At 43.6% G+C, this 21948-nt stretch overlaps 1 protein-coding gene across 4 annotated transcripts in view; it reads left to right on the plus strand.

The window, feature by feature from the left end:
- LOC140717298 (polymeric immunoglobulin receptor-like) overlaps positions 1 to 21948 on the plus strand; it is a 120187-nt gene that overhangs the window by 65558 nt on the left and 32681 nt on the right. The gene's annotated exons all lie outside the window — the stretch shown is intronic.

The following is a 21948-nucleotide window of genomic DNA, read 5'->3' on the forward strand; positions in this document are numbered from 1 at the left end:
GTCCAGAACTGGAAGTTTCCACGTATTTCAGAGCTTCAAGAGATGCCAAGAGTCCCATATGGAACGGGATAATTAGAACCTGAATGGGATTTTGTCAGCATTGTGTAAATTCTACTGTGGAACCAGCGTGACAGCTCTCAGTATCCCCAGGACAGCTATAGCTCCATAATATAGGTGACCAGTGATTTCACAGCTATTGACCCAGTGGACCACTGGGGAGGCTGCAGAAAAAGAACCAACATAAAGACAATATCTCTCCTTAAACTTTTCACCTTTCAACATTGATTTCTCTAATTTCTGTTAATGCCCCTCTTCCCCTTCTTACCCCATCCCTGATTTAATTATTTCCCCCTTTTTTTTCTCTCCCTCTGCCCATCACACTTTGTCTGTTCTCCATCTCCTTCTGGTGCTCCCCTCCCTTTCTTTCTTTCTCCCTAGGCCTCCCGTCCCATAATCCTTTCCCTTCTCCAGCTCTGAATCCCTTTTGCCAATCACCTTTCCAGCTCTTAGCTTCACCCCACCCCCTTCTGTCTTCTCCTATCATTTCGGATTTCCCCTTCCCCTCCTACTTTCAAATCCCTTACTATCTCTTCTTTCAGTTAGTCCTAATGAAGGGTCTCAGCCCGAAATGTCGACAGTGCATCTTCCTATAGATGCTGCCTGGCCTGTTACGTTCCACCAGCATTTTGTGTGTGTTGCTTGAATTTCCAGCATCTGCAGACTTCCTCGTGTTTGAAAATCTTTGGCAGGTGGGGAGATATACAGTTGACTTTATTGAGCAAGAACCATCATCAGGATTGTAAAGGAAAGAGGAAGAAGACAGAATAAGAAGGTGGAGGGAATGGGAAGGAGAAATCAGATGTGGTGAGCGACAGGGGGAATGAAGTTACAGTCTGGGAAGGGATAGGTGGAAGAGGTAAAAGGTGATCAACTGGTCTCACCTGTCACATGCCACCTTTGATTTAAATTCACGCCCCTCTATCCTGTGCCCTCTCTTCCGAGACTTCCACACTATTCGAAATATCCTTTCCACATCTACTCTGTCTAGGCCTTTCAACATTCAAAAGGTTTCAATCAGATCCCCCTCGCCCTTCTAAATTCCAGCTACTACAGACCCAAAGCTATCAAACGTTCTTTGTATGATAACACTTCCATTCCCAAAATCATCCTTGTGAAGTTTTAAATGACATGTAAACCTTCACAAACATCTAAGAAAGTAAAGGTGCTGCCATACTTTCTTTGTAATGGCACAGATCCTTTGAAATTGTAACAACAAGAAATTTGTAACACCCCTGATGAGGACCAGCTCATGGACCTCCAGTTTTCCTCTACTGAAGTCAATAATAATATCTTTGATCTTGCTGATATTGAGTGAGAGGCACATGTGTTCACGTCTACATCATATTTGAACTTATCAGATCAAGAAAACAGAGGGCAATACTGGAGAAGGAGAAAGTGTGAATGTGCCCATTAGACTAGATCTGTCAATGTCTTTGTCATATTCTGCAGGAAGCCAAGACCATCCCAATGGCATGTTGTACTTGCAGTTGCCTTGTCAGCTCTCTTCCTGCTGCTCATTAACTGCCATCATTATTTGTATAATACTCAGGTAGAAGACAAGACTGATAAGTTCAGTTCAGTTAAGTAGCAAGATGATATTAAATGTCAAATGATGGCTTAAAAATTCATCTCCTCTCTGAGACGCCTTTCACAAATTCAGACCATTCACCTAGTTTACCAAAGCAACCGGTTTATACATTTGGAAAGCACTGGTTAGACAATACCCTGATTGAGATGTATAAGATGACAAGAGGAATAGATAGAGTGGACATCCAGAGCCTATTACCCAGGATGGCAATGACTAATACAAGAAGGCATATGTTTAAGGTGATTGGAGTGAAGTATGGGGGGTATATCAGAGGTGGTTTTTCATACAGGGAGTGGAATGCACTGCCAGGGGTGGTGGTAGAGACAAATAAATCAGGAACGTTCAAGATATTCTTAGATAGGCACAAGGATGAAAGAAAAATGGAGGCCTGTGTGGGAGGGGAAGGGTTAGAATGGTCTTGGAGTAGGTTAAAAAGTTGGCACAACATTGAGATCCCAATAGCTTGTTTGTTGCATGCTGCAGGTCTCTACAAAATCAATACCTGTATCGGATGGTTGGAAATTCCAGTAAGATGATACAAGTGTTATGGTTATACCTAGAATGAACAAGAAAGTGTTTCTTTGAAAGTGGTACAAAGGAAGTAATGAAAGCAGCAAACCAGGAGCTAACTGAAGGAGTTCAAAAGCAGACGAAGCCATCCTGTTTCTCAATAGGTTCTGACATTTACACAATTTTACTTTGTTTTGTAACTCCAAGTGAAGTTCATTGTCATGTGAACCAAAGAATAGGTTGAATGTGAGAGGAAGGGAAGTTTAAAAGGGAACTGAAGGACAACTTCTTCTTACAGAGGGTGGCGGGCATATGGAAAAAGTTACCAGAGGGAGCTGTAGAGGCAGATACGATTACATTTAAAAAACATTAGGACTGATACATGAATAAAAAAGGCCTGAAGGGATATGGGCCAAATGCAAGCAAATGGACTAATTCAGTTGAACATTTTGGTTGGATGGCACGGGTATTGAACAAACTCCATGGCTTTCTTTGTTTTTATGGTGATCTGAAGAAGATGGATCTGAGTTTCCAGTATTGATGAAGGGTCTCAGTTTGTAAAGTTGACACCTTCTTCCTGTCCGTCAATACTGCCTGGCTTGCTGAGGTCCTCTAGCATGTTCTGTGTGTTGCTCTGGATTTCCAGCATCTGCAGAGCCTCTTGTATTAGTAACAAGGGAGTGGTCAAGGGTTTATGAACCACCCAAAAGTCAGAAAGCAGAGAGGAAGAAACTGTTCCTAAATTTTTGAGGGTGGGTCTTCAGGATGCTCATCTCCTCCCCGACTGTAGTAAAAAGAAGAGGCCATTCCTGGATGACATTTACTCATTCCCCGTGGCATTTCCCCAGGCTCACTTTCTATGTTCACATAGATTTATTTTCTCTTTATAGACCTAGGAAAAGCTCTTGAGGTTTGTTTACTTACTCTCCAATTCTTCTCACTAATGCTCTCCTCTGCCATTTTCTGAGTTCAGCCCCCCCGTCAACAGTCCACCACTAACTATATTTCACACTTCAAAATACAGGAAAAGCCTGTGGCGTATGCCAGTGGAAAGCAATGTAGAGATTACGTGGAAAACACGCACATCAATCTTCCAGTACAAGATGCTCCTAGAAATGCCTGAACACAACATTACTCAGAAACTGTAGTGTATTCAGTGGTTGCTCACTAATAATAATTAATTCAAGCTCCAAAGAAAACCTAGAAAACATCACAAATAAAGTCGGGTAAACGTTTCTTTGTTTTTGTGCAGCTGTTTCCCATAAACCCCCAACCATGACAGCATTCTATGGGGCTGTGTTGGCCTGGTGCAGGAGCAAGCAGCTGGTGGCCACTTTGGTCTTCATCCCTCCTTGTCCCTGAACAAGCTCAGAGGTGTTCAGCAACCATAGACTTGATGAAATCTATGCGCAAGACAAGGTGGCATGGAGCCCAGTGCTGGGGGAATGTTGATTTGGGTGGAGGGACAGCTGGTAACTGGTGCTTGGGGTTGAGTTGGTAGTTGCCGGGGGCTGGGGTAGTGTAATGGGCTGACAGAATGCATTCAGGATCATGGAGATGACAAAGTGTTGAGGAAGTGGGGCAGAGAGAAGATCATGATGTCTTGGGGAGGGAGTAGTTGGCATTGAGGAGGGGGAAATTGAATTTGCCAGGCTGCTGGGAATTGGAAGTTGGTGGTGTGTTGGGGGGAGGGAAGTTGGTGATGTTGTGGTGGAGGGAGTTGCCAAGTTCCAGGGAGTTGTAAGTTGGCTGTGTGATGGGGATGGAAAGAGAGGAGTCGGCAACATGTGGGGAAAGAAAAGGAGAGTAGGCGATGTATTGGGGAGGGGTGAGGGAAATTGGCAGTGTGTTGGGGAAGGGATAGTGGAAGTTGTCAGTGTGTTGGGAGGAGGGAGTTCACAGGGTTGTGAAAGGGAGAAGGAGTTGTTGTCAGTATATTAGTGAGAAGTATTCAATGTATTGGTGGGAAGTTGTCAGTATATTTGGAAGTGGCAGATAGTGAGTTTGGGAAGGGGAAAGGATGCACTGGTAACACACACAAAATGCTGGAAGAACTGAGCAGGACAGGCAGGATCTATGGAGAGGAGTAGACAATCAACATTTTGTGCTTAATCTCTTCATCAAACCCCAACACATTGCTAGCGTCTCCTTTCCAATTCCCTAACACACTGCCAACTTCTCCCTCCTCAGCACAACCTCGACTATGTTGGTTCTTAACACAAATAATGTATTTCACTCTATGCATTGATGTACATGTGACAAATAACTTAAATCCTGAAAGTTGAAATTTGACCCAAAGCATGAGCTGCAGCCTGAAATTGAACCACAGGAAACTGATGCCTGGTTACCAGCCTAACAACAACCCCATAGACTCCCAGATAGAAAGCTTACCCGTGTACATAATAAACTAAAAGCAGAACTGCACAGAGCTGGTGAAACATACAGTGAACTCCACTGTAGGGAGAGAGGAGGATATTCTCATAAGCTAGTACCTGGGTCTGGCAAAGATAGCTATTCATGGGTTCTTGAGGTGGGCAGCAGAGGGCTCTGCCCAGGCTGACGACATGACAATCTTCCGGGGTATATCTGTATCCGTGGAGAACAGCCGCTCAGTGTCCTCGGGTACCATGGAGGGGTTCTGGGATTATTCAGCACTGCAGGGGATAAATATATCATAGACTGTGTTGGAAACATTTTAATTTAGTTCGAGTTACTCATTGCATTGTCTCAGTTTTGTAGTATTATAGAATTATAAACTTGCAGTAAATATATTTTTGTAATTATAATACAACAAAGTACCCAAACTTAAATTCTCACAGAGCTCATAGACGCTGAATCTTGATATTGCAAAAGGCTTACCACGCTGTGAATACACTGCACCTATGGAGCACCGCCCGCTCTAGGAGCCCATTAATGCACCACCACAGGAACCAGCAAGTATCAGACGTGTTGGCGGAGAGGTGTCCAGACAACCTTAGGGACTGGGGAGATGGAAGAACTAGAAGGCCAGAATCAGGAGCAAGAATCGGTAAATCTGTGTTGTACAGACCTGAACCTTTCAGTGAGGAAGCTGAACAGAAGTTTCAGGATTCAATGGAAGACTCCAAATGGGATCACTATTGAATACTGGAAGGCCATGTTCTCACTCCAGCAGCCCTCTTAGCCCTTTTCTTTCCCTCCCTTTCCCATCATCTCCCCCTGAGTCTCCAGCCGTTGCCCTTAATACGTTGGTCCACTGTCATCTCCTATCAGATTCCTTCTCCTTCAGTCCTTTATCTATTCTACCTATCACCCTCAAGCTTCTCACATCTTTCCCTTTCAAACCTACTTCCCCTTCACCTGGACTCCTCCTGCCAGTCCGTGCTCCTCCCCACACCTATTTCTTCTGGCTTCTGCTCCCTTCCCTCCAGTTGTGATGAAGGTTCTCCACCAGAAATGTCAACTATTCAATTCCCTCCATTGACACTGCCTGGCCTTCTGAAATCTTACACCATTTTGTGTGTATTGTTTAAAATTTCCAGCATCTACATCTCCCTTGATGTAGATCTCTGTAGTAAAGACAAACTCATTGGGTAGAATTCTGCTGTTCAGTCCATCAAGTCTGATTTATTTTCCTTCTCAACCCCATTTTCCTCCCTTCTTCCTGTAACCTTTGATGACCATACTTATCAATAACCAATCAGTCTCTGCTTTAGATATCAAAGTTCAAAGTAAATTTATTATCAAAGTACATATATGTCTACACATACAGCCCTGAGATGCATTTTCCTGTGGGCTACCAAGGCAAGTCTATATGTAACCCTCTCACTGGGGCTTGTGCACCAACTTGGCTCTTTTTCTAACTCTGCTAACAGCCAGGTGACTCATTGATGAGGAGGCTGACTTTCATAAGCAAAATACGTCTCAGGTCAGTATGATCTGGGGTTCAACCAAACAGGAATGTTGCAATGTTCCAATGAAAGAAACCTCAATCTCAGCGAATGCTGTGTAAGCACTTCCCATACACAATTATCGGTAACCCAGAACTAACAGATCGTACACCAGCATGAAATTATAAAGAAAGTACATTTACCAGATTTATAGTTACAGAAATCTGCTAAGATAAATTAAAGGGCCCGTTACAGTTAAACCAGTCCAATGTGCACATAAACGCTGGAGCTCATTTCAGTGGTAGTCAGGGGGTGTATTGCTTTCCTCACGTGCTCGAACCATGGTCTGTATGAAACCATTTGCCACTGTCAGAATTTCCCTCAAAGGCAGTTCAGACAAACCGAATCTCTCATGAGTATTGGCCCTTCCTTCTTCCAGCTATTCATCTGCACAAAGCATTTCTTGCAATGGGGACTCTCCATCCAAAGGCACTTTGCAGCATCTTCCCTCCTGACCCGCTCCGCAGCTCCAGCCCTAAAGGAGCCCAAAACAGACGACTGTCTTTCAGAAATCTCTTCCCACACAGCTCTCTAGAACCTTCTTCACATCCCACAATCCTGATTGGCTGACACAACATTCCTGTCTTGGAAAACATGGTTCCTTGCCTGTAGTTGAAGCTAAAATGCTCTTACCAGTGGCACACACTGCTCTTACGAAACACTGATAAAATAAATTCCACTCAGCGTAGCAGTAGAAATCTTAACTAGAGCATTACACTCACCCCACTCCTCCCCTCCCATACCAAAAATAGTCACATTCTCATGACTTTGGAACTTATTGAACCATTATTAATAACATGGTATTCAAATGCAGTTTGTGATCTCAGGTTCCCCAATCCATTTGTAATTGGCAATAACATATTGGCAGTCCATTGGATGGACAGGACACTGTTTTCCTGGTACATCATATGCCAGCCTATTGGGGGTTTCCTGACTCTCTGAGACCATCTTATTTCATCTTCAGCTTCTTCAGCCTCAGCCACTGCTCAGTACTGTTCCTGTTTTCTCGGTGATGCCTCCCCCGTCTATCACTCATTCATTCCAGTCACTCCGGTCCCCTTGCCACTTGACTAAACTCAGCTTCATCCACAATTATTCTGGAGCCCAGTTTAAACTGGGGCTGCTGAACATGTTCAACCTCCACTGGTCCTAAACAGTGCGACCTCTCTTGGAAAGGGGTGTCCTCCGTCACTCTAATAGTGTGGCGAGTACACTTGGATCAACCACCACCAATACTGTCATCCTGTTTGCATGGACAGCCAAAGGTTTCTGCAGTTCAGGTCTCACCAGCACTCCAGCAGCTAAGCATGACTCTTCTTCGAGATCCTCTAGAGCATCCAACAGGAGGGTCTCGCATCAGGCATTCCGGGGAACTTGGGCTATCCAGTTGCTTCAGCTGTTTTTTCAGGATGTAACATCTCAGCTTTGGACTGGGTTTACGACACAGTTTCTTATTTAGGCTCATCAATGAGCTAAGGAGGAACTTGCACTTCCTCAAAAGCAGCTCTGAACACTGGGTGCATGGACATGTTTTTCAAAAACTTCTCTCATCTCCCTTTTTAAATGCTCCCATGAGCCTTCTTGCAATTAGAGTATTTGTTCCCACAAAAATGAAGCTTCCCCTTTTTCAACCAGTTCCTGGCAGACTGACACAGGGATATCAAAAGCCTCAGTTACTCCAACACCTGCTTCTGAAAATTGCAGTTTCAACGATAAGTAACCATCGTGCAGGTAATCATCAGTACTAAGCCCCCAAATCACAAGGGAACTGAGTGGTGTCAATGGTAAATGCATCAAATACTCATTGTTGAAGGATCTGTAAAGTGATGTAATTTGAGAACCAGTGTCCAGTATGGCTCTAAGATAAATACCTTCAATCTATATGGATACATCAGAGCTTGGTCCCACTAAATCATCGGGAACACTGTTTTACACTTTAGTATTTGCCTTGATACACTGATTGGAACGTATTCTCTCTGAAGTGCCAGAACATTCCTTTACTGTGTCCCTCTGTAGATTTCTTCCTTCTTTGACTAACTGCTGACTTACTTTTTGAAGAATTTCCTGTCACTCACAGTATCACTCGAAATACCCACCTTCTCCACTGTTGTAACAGAAAAGACCAGTCACCTCTCCAGTCAAAGGCACTTTCCAGCAGCAATCCTCTGCTTAGCACGTCCTACAGGTTTGTCGGGTTTCCAAACAGACGTGTCACATTTAGCTGAAACATTTGCAGGCATCCATCGAGTCAGCTCAGCTCAAAGGGTTTTCGACTCATTCCTCAGAAGATCTATCTTCGTGGCATCTGGGGCCCTTTTAACAGCAGAGGCTACCACTGAAGACACTAATCTGCTTTTGGAAATTCTCCACTTCTCAATCATGTTTTCCTCCAATCTAACTTCTCAAAGAAATTCAGTAAAACACAGAGGAGAGTGCAGCTTGTGGGTCTTTTGAATACATTAAGCAATTGTGTCATGGCAGACAACAACTCTCTTTCCTCCTGGAATGTGCACCTACACTTCATCCTAAAATCAGTTGTACTTTCAGCTGTGCCAAAAGCATCCTCCAGAGCTTGCAGGGAATTCGCTGAAGTGGCTAATGGGTTTTCTGCCTTTAGGAAAAATCACTGTATCACCCACCGGAACCTTTAAACTCTCTACTAGACTCAGTTACTTCGCATTATCTGAGCACTGCCATACAACCAGTGACTGAGGTGTCTGCTCAGCCCAAGCCTCATGGTCGTCTTCCCCATCAGGTGTGGGCTTAACTCCAGACAACATTCTAAGCCTACGATAACTTTTGCTCTCCACAAGTACACTTTGACATTCATCAACCAGTGATGCAATAGGCAAAACCAACTCAGAGCTCAAATCAACTGCTGGAGGACCAGATAGACTTCTCACATCAGACAATTTCTTTCCCTAACTTCACAGAGTGAGAACAACTTATCCTTTAAGTCTTCACCCTCAGCTGCATTCCCACCTTCTCTAAAACTATGGACTGCCCAGAGCCCCGCCTCTCCAGGTGTCCCTATCCTATCGGGAAGCTCAACATAGGTCATGTCATTGGTAGCCTGGTCTATCATGACATCCTTGCCAGCTGATTGGACAAAATGCCATTCAATCAGAGTAACTTTTCCAGGTACTTTTACAAAACTCAGCACCCTCAGTAGCAGTTCATTTGGAATTCAAATATATACGCCACTCAGAATAAAAGAATTATTTGTGGATGACCTCTTCAAATTGCACCAAACCTTAATCCCCACAGCATCCATATTAAAGTAACTTCATTAGGACACACCTCATTTCCCCTAACACCAGCTTAAACTCACAAATAAACCACTTAATCAATCCTAAAGCAGCATTCACACAGTATCCGATATCTGGGATGAGCTCCCCACAAATGTAACCCTCTCACCGGGGCTCATGCACCAACTTGGCACATTATCTAATTCTGCTGACAGCCACATGACTCAGCGGTGGGAAGTCTGCCTTTCATAAGCAATACAAGTCCAGTGTCTGTATGATTTGGTGTTCAACCAAACAGGAGCACTGGAATGTTCCAATTTAAGAAACTTCAATGTGAATGAATGAGTGTAAATACAGCCCATACCCGGAAATAACAGATCGTACATCAGCAGAAAATTATAACAAAGTATATTTACTAAAATTACAGTTAAGAAGAGAAAAAAGAAAAGGGCCCATTACAGTTAAACCAGTCCAATGTGCACAATAACATCGGAACTCATTTCTGGACTAGTTGTGGGTGTATCACTTTACTAACTCGCTGGACCCACGGTCTGCATGAAAGCAACTCCCATCGTCCGAATTTCCCTCAAAGACGTCTCAAATGAACTGGCTCTCTTATGAGTACTGGCCAAAGCACTTCTTGCAATGGAGAGTATCCTTCCAACAGCATTCTGAGGCATCTTCCCTCCTGCGCAGCTTTGTAGTTCCCACCCTAATGCACCCCAAACAAGACTACTGTCCTTCAGAAATCCCTTTCTGCCCAGCTGTCTAGAACCTTCACTAAATCCCACAATCCTGACTGGCTGATACAACATTCCTAAATTGGACACATTGCTCCTTATCTTTAGCCAAACCAAAACACTTACCAGAAGCACACAATCTTACCAGGTTTTTAGAAAACTGCTAAAGAGAGTTACTTCACAGGATAGCAGAAGAAGTCAAGGCTTCTCAGCCCCACTGCCCAGCCTTCTCCCCAAAATCTTTGATGCCATGTCCATTCACCTATCAACCTCTACCTTAATTACACCCAATGACCTGGCCTCCACAGCTGCCTGTGGTAATAAATTCCACAAATTCACCACCAAAAATTTATCCTCATTCTTGTTTTAAATAGATGCTCCTCAATCCTAAGGAAGTACCCTCTATTCCTAGACTCACCCACCATGGGAAACATCCTTTCCACATCTACTCTGTCTAGGCCTTTCAACATTCAAAAGGTTCCAATCAGATCCCCCTCAGCCTTCTAAATTCCAGCAAGTACAGACCCACAGCTATCAAACATTCCTTTTATGATAACCCTTTCATTCCCAGAATCATTCTTGTGAATCTCCTCCGAATCCTCTCCAATGCCAACACATCCTTTCGAAGATGAGGAGCCCAAAACTGTTCACAGCACTCAAGGTGAGGCCTCACAAGTGCCTTATAAAGCCTCAGCATCACATTCCTGCTCTCCTATTCTAGAACTCTTGAAATGAATGTTAACATTGCATTTGCCTTCCTCATCACCGACTCAACCTGCAAGTTAACCTTTAGGGTGCTCTGCACAAGGACTCCAAAGTCCCTTTACATCTCAGATTTTGGATTTTCTCCGCATTTAGAAAATAGTCTGCATATTTATTCTTCTAGCAATGTGTGTGGCCATGCATTTTCCAACATTGTATTTCATTTGCCTCTCTCTTGCCCATTCTCCAAATCTATCTAAGTCACTCTGCATCCTACCTGCTTCCTCAACACTACCTGCCCCTCCACCAGTCTTTGTATATTCTGCAAATTTGGCAAAAACCTATCTATTCCATCATCTAAATCATTGATATGCTGCATAAAAAGAAGCAGAGCCAACACCAACCCCCGCTGAACATCACTCGTCTTCGGCAGCCAACCAGAAAAAGATCATTTTATTCCCATTCACTGCCTCCAGTCAATCAGTCACAACATCATACCTGACAATCGACAACAGTGCAACAAGATCATCCACCTTATTTCTTTTTTTTTCTCTCTGCCACCCTGCTTTTTAGGCTCTGCCTGTATACAGCGAGGAAAAGGACAGCCAAGTGATCCAATTTACCAAACTGCGGTCTGGGCAAGGAACAGCAGCCATTCATTAACATAGTGCAGCAGTGGTCTGGAATGCAGGGACCTCTGGTGCTACCGTGGTAACTGAGCAGGGTCTTCTTCAAACAGTGCTGGTTGATGTCTCCGGCTACAATTTGAAAAGTGACGGGATGGGCTGTTTCTTGTCTGCAGACGTCATGCAGTGTTGTGAGTGCTTGTTTATTGTCGGCCACTGGTGATACATAAGCTGCTGTCAAGATCACAGATAACTTCCAAGGCAAATAGATAGGTCTGCAATTGATCTTTAGGTGTTCCAAGACGATTGTACACTGTTTGACAGAATTGCCAAGTCAGAGCACTGACAAGATCTGACCATGAAACACACACCTCCTCCCTTTGCCTTACGTGAGTCCGCACTTCAGTCCATTCTGTAAATCATAAATCCTTCTGGTCTGACTGCTGCAGCTGGCCTGTCCAAGTTCCGATACAACAAACAACTGAGATTTTTCTCATCTCTGATACAGCAGTCTTGTCCTCAGATCCTCAGTTTTGTTCTCCGACGACCACACATGGGTCAGCAAGATCCTCACTGTTGCCTTCCACTTCATTGTCTGCACTGCACTTTCTCTGGAACTGTAACGAGGTATTCTGCAAAATGTTAAAGCCTTTCCATTGTACTCCCTCAATGCAATGTGTGAATTAAATGATCTGTGCAGATGGAATGCGGAAGAAAGTCTTTTTTTTACAATGCCTCAGTACAACTGACAATAACAAAACTAAACACAAAGTACACTGCAGACGCTGTGGTCAAATCAATACGTACAACACGCTGGAGAAACTCAGCAGGTCGACAGCATCCGTTGAGACGAGCAGTCAACATTTTGGGCCGAGACCCTTCATTAGGACTGAAGAAGGAGGGGGCAGGAGCCCTATAAAGAAGGTCGGGGGAGGGTGGGAAGAAGAAGGCTGGTAGGTGCCAGGTGAAAAACCAATCAGAGGATAGATCAAGGGGTGGGGGTGGGGAAGCAGGGAGGCGAAAGGCAGGAAAGGTGAAGAAGGAATGTAAGGGGAAAGCACTATGGGTAGTAGTAGAAGGCAGAATCATGAGAGAGGTGATAGGCAGCTGGAAGAGGAGGCAGAGTGAAAGTGGGATGGGGGAAGGGAGAGGGAGGGAATTACGGGAAGTTGGAGAATTCAATGTTCATACCAAGACGGTATATGAGGTGTTGCTCCTCCAACCGGAGTTTGGCCTCCTCATGGCAGTAGAGGTGGCCATGTATGGTCATATCCAAATGGGAATGTGAAGCTGAGTTGAAGTGGGTGGCAACCGGGAGATCCTGTCTGTTGTGGCGGACGGAGTGGAGGTGCTCGACGAAGCGGTCCCCCAATCTGCGTCAGGTCTCGCCGATGTAGAGGAAGCCGCACCGGGAGCACCGGATGCAATAGATGACCCCAACAGACTCACAAGTGAAGTGTTGCCTCACCTGGAAGGACTGTTTGGGGCCCTGAATAGTGGAAAGAGGGGAGGGGTAGGGACAGGTGTAGCACTTCCGCTTCCAGGGATAAGTACCAGGTGGGAGATCTGTGGGGAGGGACGTGTGGACCAGGCAGTTGCGGAGGGAACAATCCCTGCAAAAAGTGGAGAGGGGTAGAGAGGGAAACATGTGCTTAACAAATAACAAAACTAATTTCAGCATTGAATCTTATCCACAATTAACTCCAGATCTGCAACAATATAGATGGCCCTTTCAATCTGTACTTCACGGTGTCACAAGTAGTTTTATAATAACCACCACATAGAAACATAGAAAACCTGCAGCACAATACAGGCCCTTCAGCCCACAATGGTATGCCAAACATGTACTTACTTTAGAAATTATCTAGGGTTACCCATACCCCCTATTTTTCTTCCACAACTGCAATAGGACTACACAAAATATCCAAGATACCAGCTGCACCAGCATCAATTTTCTGTGTTTAGAATCTAAAAGCTTTCTTCCACTTTAATAGAGGTGAATATGGAAAATAAATTTCGAATAACAAATTGAAAAAATATGTTTCCAGTTGAAGCCTTTGAGTTAGTTCCTGTTGTGTGCAGCATCCTTTCTCTGTGAATGTGTTGACTTGCAGACAAGCTGTCAAGCATCAGTCAGCAACAGTTAATGTGCTTAAAATGGAACTTGGTTGACATCCTGCAGCAAGTTGTGAAGCAGGATGTATGTCAATGCCTTGTACTCTACGCCATGTTGCAAAGATATTTGTTCGCTTGTGAGGAAGTGAGAGACCCAGTCCAGGAGACAGAAGCTTGAGGTCTATGAGCCAGTCTCAACAGAACAGAAATAGAGAGGGGCTGTAGTTTTAAATTCCTTGATGTCAACAAGGGCACCAAGTGAAGAGTGGCACAGTAGCATTGAAGGGCAGCACGGCAACAAAACAATAAGATATAGGAGCAGAATTAGGCCATTTAGCCCATCAAGATGGTTCTACCATTTCATTAAGGCTGATGCATTATTCCTCTCAGCCCCAGTCTCCTGCCCTCTCCCCATATCTCTTCATGCCCTGACCAATTAAGAATCTATCAACCTCTGCCTGTGGCAACATTTCCACAGATTCACCACCCTCTGGCTGAAGAATTTCCTGCTCATGCTCATTCTAAAAGGACACGCCTCTATTCTGAGGCTGTAAACTCTGGTCTCAGATGCTCTCACCATAGGAAACATCCTCTCCACATCAACTCTATCAAAACCTTTAAATATTCGATAGACTTCAATTAGGTCACCATTCATTCTTCTGAATTCCAGTGAATACAGGCCCTGAGCCACCAAACACTCTTCATATGAATTGAATTCACTATTTTTTATATTCTTCACATACATGAGGAGTAAAAATCTTTATATTATAGCAAGCTGTTCAATCCTGGAATCATTTTCGTGAACCACCTTAAAACCCTCTCCAGTTTCAGCACATCCTTTTGAGGGTAATGGCCTCACAGCACTCCAAGTGAGGCCTCACCAGTGCTTTATAAAGTTTCAACATTACATCCTTGCCTTTATATTCCAGTCCTCTTGAAATGAATGCTGACGTTGCATGTAGCAATTTGTGTAACACTCCGCAAGGCCAGCGATCTGCTTTCAATTCCTGTCGTTGCCAGTAAGGAGTTTATATGTTTTCGCCATGACCAATTGGGTTTCCTCTGGCTGCTCCAGCCTCCTCCCACATTTCAAAGATGTATGAGTTAGGGTTAGTAAGTTGTAGGCATGCTATGTTGGTGCCGGATATATGGCGTGACTTGCAGGCTGCCCCCAGCACATCCTTGGATTGTCGTAGGAATGGGTTCTCAGTACAAATTGGTGATCCATCACTAATCCAAAGACCCATCACTGGAATACTGAACTTCTCTTCGATAATGTTACTCACTGTGAATTCAAATTTGTATATTCATCTACATGGATAGACGGCACACAGATACTAAATTATGAAGTGGTTGTTCTTCACTGAAAAGCAGTGATGCAAATCTGGTTGTAAGACAAAGGAACAATGTCCTGATGTGAACCTATTAAAAAGATGAGTTTTAATGCATTATTAAAAGCTAATAATGACAAGGGGATAAGATTGGAATTCCAGATCAGATTATGCCTACTTGATGCATACCTGACTATGTAAGCTAGGTACAAGTCGAGTTGGTGTATTTTCTGCTAAAACATTTGGGTTAGGCTTAGCAACACACACAAAATGCTGGATGAACTCAGCAGGTCAAGCAGCATCTATGCAGAAGAATAAAAAGACATTTCAGACCAACACTCTTCATCAGTGTTCATGAAGGGTCTCGCCTGAAACGTCAAGTCTTTATTCCTCTCCATAGATGCTGCCTAATCTGTTTTGTTCCTCTAACTTTTGTGCATGTTACTCTGGATCTCCAGCTTCTGAAACATCTCTTGTCTTTATGGGTCAGGCTTAGGCTTGGTTGTACTTGATACAATCTGCATGATATGTGTCAGTCAGATGTCTTTTTTTTTGTCAGAACCGATATCGCACAGCCTATGAGGTTTCCCCTCCAATTTTCTCGAAACGCTTCCTGATCAGGTGTGGAAATATTTTCTTCTGAGTTTAGATGGAGATCAGAATGGCCATGGTTGAGTTCGCTTGCAATTTTAATTCCCAGCAGAGTTCTAATTCATGAGAAGCCATCAATGAGTGAGATGAAATGATAAAGGAAAATTAAGATTTTTATTTCTATTTTACCTTCTACATCCCTTTCAGAATGTTACTAAAATAGTTCACAAATTGTAACACAAGAAACTCAACAACAAACTTACACAAAGCAAACATGAGGAAATCTGCAGGAATGGGTAGACGTATCAGAATGGGAATGGGACGTGGAACTCAAATGTGTGGCCATTAGGAGATCCTGCTTTCTCTGGTGGACAGAGCATAGGTGTTCAGCGAAACGGTTTCCCAGTCTGTGTCGGGCCACACTTTTTAATTCCACGTCCCATTCCCATTCTGATATGTCTATCCATGGCCTCCTCTACTGTCAAGGTGAAGCCACACTCAGGTTGGAGGAACAACACCTATTTTACCTTCTACGTCGCTTTCAGACTGTTACTAAAATAGTTCACAAATTGTAACACAAGAAACTCAACAACAAACTTACACACAGCAAACACGAGGAAATCTGCAGATGCTGGAAATTCAAGCAACACACACAAAATGCTGGTGGAACACAGCAGGTCAGGCAGCATCTATAAGGAGAAGCTCTGTCGACGTTTCGGGCCAAGACCCTTCGTCAGGACTAACTGAAAGGAAAGATAGTAAGAGATTTGAAAGTAGGAGGGGGAGGGGAAATGCAAAATGATAGGAGAAGACCGGAGGGGGTGGGGTGAAGCTGAGAGCTTGAAAGGTGACTGGTAAAAGGAATACAGAGCTGGAGAAGGGAAAGGATCCTGGGACGGGAGGCCTAGGGAGAAAGAAAGGGGGAGGGGAGCACCAGAGGGAGATGGATTACAGGCAGAGTGATGGACAGAAAGAGAGCAAAAAAAGGGAGGGGGGAAAAACTAAATATATCAGGGATGGGGTAAGAAGGGGAGGAGGGGCATTGACAGAAGTTAGAGAAGTCAATGTTCATGCCATCAGGTTGGAGGCTTCCCAGCCGGTATATAAGGTGTTCTTCCTCCAACCTGAGTGTGGCTTTATCTTGACAGTAGAGGAGGCCATGGATAGACATATCAGAATGGGAATGGGACGTGGAATTAAAATGTGTGGCCACCGGGACATCCTGCTTTCTCTGGCGGACAGAGCGTAGGTGTTCAGCGAAACGGTTTCCCAGTCTGTGTCGGGCCACACATTTAAATTCCACATCCCATTCCCATTCTGATATGTCTGTCCATGGCCTCCTCTACCATCAAGATGAATCCAAACTCAGGTTGGAGGAACAACACCTTATATACCGTCTGGGTAGCCTCCAACCTGAAAGTAATGCTGCTTTTTTAGCAGCTCTTCTACTCTCTGTGTGTAGTTATATTCAGTTAAGAGTCATCTTCCAGTTTCCCCAAACTGGAAACTGTTAACAATATACACAGTAACATGAGAAAAAGGACATTTGTTAATGTCCCATTTTTTGTATGACATTGCAAAGACATTTGTTAATTTAAGAGGAAATGATGCAAGCCATGACAGATCTTTTAAAAAAAGAGGAAGAAATGTATATTGTAGACGCAGTCACTGGAAACAGAGGACCGTCACTGGAACAATGCTGTTTGCTGCTCTGCTATTGATCTATGTGATTTCAAGTAAGAATTCCTTTTCACATATATTGACCTATAGCATCTAGTTATATATAACCTTAAAAATTGTCATTGATAACTAGACATGGGATGAAACACTACTGCTGAGAATAAGCAACAGGGATCAGGAAAGGTGACAATCAATTTTACTTTTCAGTACGAGGTATAGTGAGCTGAGACAAAGGTAGTGGAGGGGTGGATTCACAAAGATATTCTATGGAGTACGTGCAGCACAGAGGGTTTGCTTTTGGCCTAATCTGTCCTCCAGTTCTTTGGCGTGGTATGTCTCCCTGTGTGAGTTTCCTCCAGGTGTTCGAATTACCCCACCGTCCCACATCCCAATGATGTACAGCGTGGTAGGATAATTATCCATGGTATCTAGGGGGTGTTGATGGGAGCGTGAGGGGAAGAGAAAGGGATTCATGGAAGTGAGTATTTCATGGTCTGCACAGACTCAGTGAGCTGAAGGACCTGTTTCTATGGTACTTGATCTACAGGTCTGTGAAAATTCCACAGCACACTTCACAAACAACGAAGTACTTTTGAAGTGCGAAGGTATGCAGAAAACCCAACAGCCAATTTGTGCATTGCAAACTTCCACAATAGGCAACACAGTAATGACTGTCTAGTCCGTTAAGAACTGAGGGCCATCACGTCAGAAAATGAGATTATAGAATTGGGTCGGTATGGTGGGAGGCTATTTGGTCCATCTAGTCTATAGCAGCTCTTTGTAAGGACTGGTGGGGAATGAAACTGCATAGACCCAAAGGGCTGAAATGGCTTCATTTTATGTTGTAATAATAATTAGCCGTTGATCTGGAGAAGTGAGCAGAGATTAAGTTACATGAAACATGTTTATAGAAATATTTTGCTCAGATTCTATAAGTTATCAGCATGGAAGTGTTATGGTTATTGGAGATTTACCAGGCTCCTGCCAGGATTAGACGTGTTGTACAAAGTTGGGTCGAGTGAGTCGGGGCTCTTCGCTTTGGACTGAAGGAAGATGAGAGGTGACATGATAGAGGTGTACAAGATGATAAGAGGTGTTGATCAAGTGGGCAGTTGGAGATTTTTCCCAGTGCTGAATTGGTTAATTCAAGGGGCATAATTTAAGGTTATTGGTGGAGGGAAGAGGGGGGATGTCAGGGGTAGATTATTTCTAAACTTAAATTGGGTGATGCATGGAATGCCCTGCCAGGGTTGATGGTAGAGCAGGTACATAAGAGACATTTAAGAGGCCCTTAGATAGACACAGAGATGATAGGGAAAAAATGGAGGGCTGTGTGGGGTTAGATTGATCTGAGTGTAGATTAAAATATTGGCTCAACATCATGGGCCAAAGTATCTGTAAGGTGCTGTAGTGTTCTATGTAATGCTACTACAATGCTAGTAATCCAGGGTCAATTCTGCCGCTGTATCTACTGTGCTGTAGTATTTTATATTCTACGTATCACTATTACAGCACTAGCGATCCAGGTTCAATTCCTGATACTGTCTGCAAACAGTTTGTTCATTCGCCTTGTGACTGTGTGTGTTTCCTCCACGTGCTCTGGTTTTGTCCCACATTCGAAAGGTGTACAGGTTAGAGGGTTAATTGGTTATATGGGTGCAATTGGGCTGCGCAGGCTCATTGGGCCAGTAGGGCCTGTTACTGTGCTATATCTGTAAATAAAACAAAATCAATAAATAAATATTAATATCTTGACTTTCAATTTTACTTACAGATTCATTGGCGCAAGTTTCCAAGATGGTGATACAAGCAGGAGTGGGAGAACCAGTCACAATGGAATGTCCACATGCACGGAAAAGGGGAAACATAGTCTGGTGTAAAGCAAGCTCCCCTGAAGTGTGCAATATCATTGTGGAAATTGTCGCCTATCAAGACAATGGAAGAACATCAATCAAAAGACAGAATGGATCTGTGTTTGTAACTATAAGAGAACTTGTGGAGAGCGATTCAGGGAAATACTTATGTGGATATTTAGATGTTCAGCACACTGTTCATTATTCAGACATCGTATTGCTCAAGGTTACAGGTAAGGCTTAGGTTTAAGGCAGGGTACCAGCTGGACTGTAGTTCCATAATGAACACATTGATCATGATGTAACCTTCACTTCCAAAAGTGTTATCAGAGAAGACATTAAAATGTGTGGCCACTGGGAGATCCTGCTTTCTCTGGCGGACAGAGCATAGGTGTTCATCGAAACAGTTTCCCAGTCTGTGTTGGGCCACACATTTTAATTCCACATCCCATTCCCATTCTGATATGTCTATCCATGGCCTCTTCTACTGTCAAGATGAATCCAAACTCAGGTTGGAGGAACAACACCTTATATACCGTCTGGGTAGCCTCCAACCTGATGGCATGAACATTGACTTCTCTAACTTCCGTTAATGCCCCTCCTCCCCTTCTTACCCCATCCCTGATATATTTTGTTTCTTTCCCCCCTCACTTTCTTTTCCTCTCTTTCTGCCCATCACTCTGCCTGTTATCCATCCCTCTGGTGCTCCCCTCCCCCTTTCTTTCTCCCTAGGCCTCCCGTCCCATGATTCTTTCCCTTCTCCAGCTCTGTATCCCTTTTGCCAATCACCTTTCCGGCTCTCAGCTTCACCCCACCCACTCCGGTCTTCTCCTAACATTCGCATTTCCCCTCCCCCTCCTACTTTCAAATCTCTTACTCTCTTTCCTTTCCGTTAGTCCTGACGAAGGGTCTCGGTCCGAAACGTCGACAGAGCTTCTCCTTATAGATGCTGCCTGGCCTGCTGTGTTCCACCAGCATTTTGAGTGCGTTGCACACAGCAAGCTCCCACAAACTTCAATAAAGACCAAGAATTGAGCACCTTATCTAAGGTTGTCCATTGGAGAGGGTTGATGAGAATTATCCCAGGAATCAAGGAGTTAATATGCATGGAATGGGCTGCCGGCGACGGTGGTGGAGGTGGATACGATAGGGTCTTTTAATATACTCCTGGACAGGTACATAGAGCTCAGAAAAATGGAGGGCTGTGGGTAACCCTAGGTAATTTCTAAGATAAGGACATGTTCGGCACAGTTTTGCGGGCCGAATGGCCCGTATTGTGCTGTAGGTTTTCTATGTTTCTATATTTCTAATATATGAAGAGCGTTTGATGTCTGTGTGCCTCTTTACTGAAGATTAGAAGAATTGTTTATTTTATAATGAGGGTGTCTAGGACCAGAGGGCACAGCCTCAGAATAGACGGATGTCCATTTGGAATGGATATGAGGAAGAATTTCTTTAGCCAGAGGATGGTGGAACTGTGAACTCCAGAGTCCTTTTGATTGTAGTGGGAGGCCTTTTAATAGCCTTAGAACAAATGGTTCTAGGGGCCAGGTCATTGGGTATATTTAAAGTGCAAATTGAAAGGTTCTTGATTAGTAAGGGTGTCAAAGGTTAGGGATGAAAGCAGGAAAATAGGTTGGAAAGGATAATAACTAAACATGTTGAATGGTGGAGCCTACTCAATGGGCTGAATGGCCTAATTCTGCGCTATGTCTTATGGTTCTACGGTCAGAAATCTGTTCTAGAGATATTAATGGAAGAATGATAATTGGACTGCAAACTGGGATAGGACTCCTCATCTTTGGAACAGATTGCAAAAGGAATGCACAAAGGATAGAAATTGGCAGTGAAGGACGACGTAAAGCATAACACGCAAAGTGAAAGTGGGGGAGGTAGTATCAGAGGGATCTCAGACGGTTTTCATAAACTAATAAAATTTAATATATTTCAGCAAATGATAGGATGGCTCGGGGGAGTGGAGAACCCTTGTGGATACTCGATCTATGTCTCCTATCATCTTGCACACCTCTATCAAGTCAGATCAACAGGAGTGTAGTCTGCAAATTTACGGATGACATTTGAGCTGTGTCTAGCCGCACATACATAAGCCTAGAGAGAATAGAGCAGTGGGTCAAGCACACATTCCCCACAAAATTCATCTGTGCCACTGTCAACAAGATATCAGGGTTACTGATATAGACGACATACTGTGAGTCATATGTCCTGCTTCAGATCCATCTTTGCAATATATCAAACTTCAAGGTAAATTTATGATCAAAGTATGAATATTTCAATGTTTCCCATCCTGAGATTCATGTTCTTGCAGGCATTTGCAGTAAATACAAAGATACTCAATAGAATCAATGAAAATCTACACTCAAAGACAATCAAACTGCAAATAAAAAATAAATATGTAGATATAAAACAGATAGATAGAACATAGTTTGTAAGGTCCTTGATAAATAAATAATATTGAAAACATGGATAGTAAAGTCCTTGAAAGTGAGTCAGTAGGTTGTGGAATTGTTTAGTGTTTTGGTGAGTGAAGTTATCCACACTTGTTCAGGCGCCTGATGGTTGAGCGTTAATTACTGTTCCTGAACCTGCTGGTGTGGGACCTAAGGCCACTGTACCTTCTTCCTGATGGCAGTGACTCAGAAGCTGAATATTGTCCATCCTGCCACTGAAACAGTAAGGATGAAGATAACCACAAACAAGAGAAAACATGCAGACGCTCGAAATCCAAGCAGCTCACAGAAATTGTTGGAGGACTCAACAGGCCAGGCAGCATCCAGAGAAAAGAGTAAACAGTCAAAGACCCTTAATCTTGAGTCTGGATGAAGGGTCTCAGCCTGAAACATCAACATTTTACTCTTTTCCGGGTCTGATGAGTTCTTACAGCATTTTGTGTAGGATGAAGGTAATGCTGCTTTTTTTAGCAGCTCTTCTACTCTCTGTGTGTAGTTATATTCAGT

Source organism: Hemitrygon akajei, chromosome 27 (assembly GCF_048418815.1).
Source record: "Hemitrygon akajei chromosome 27, sHemAka1.3, whole genome shotgun sequence".
NCBI classification, from domain to species: domain Eukaryota; kingdom Metazoa; phylum Chordata; class Chondrichthyes; order Myliobatiformes; family Dasyatidae; genus Hemitrygon; species Hemitrygon akajei.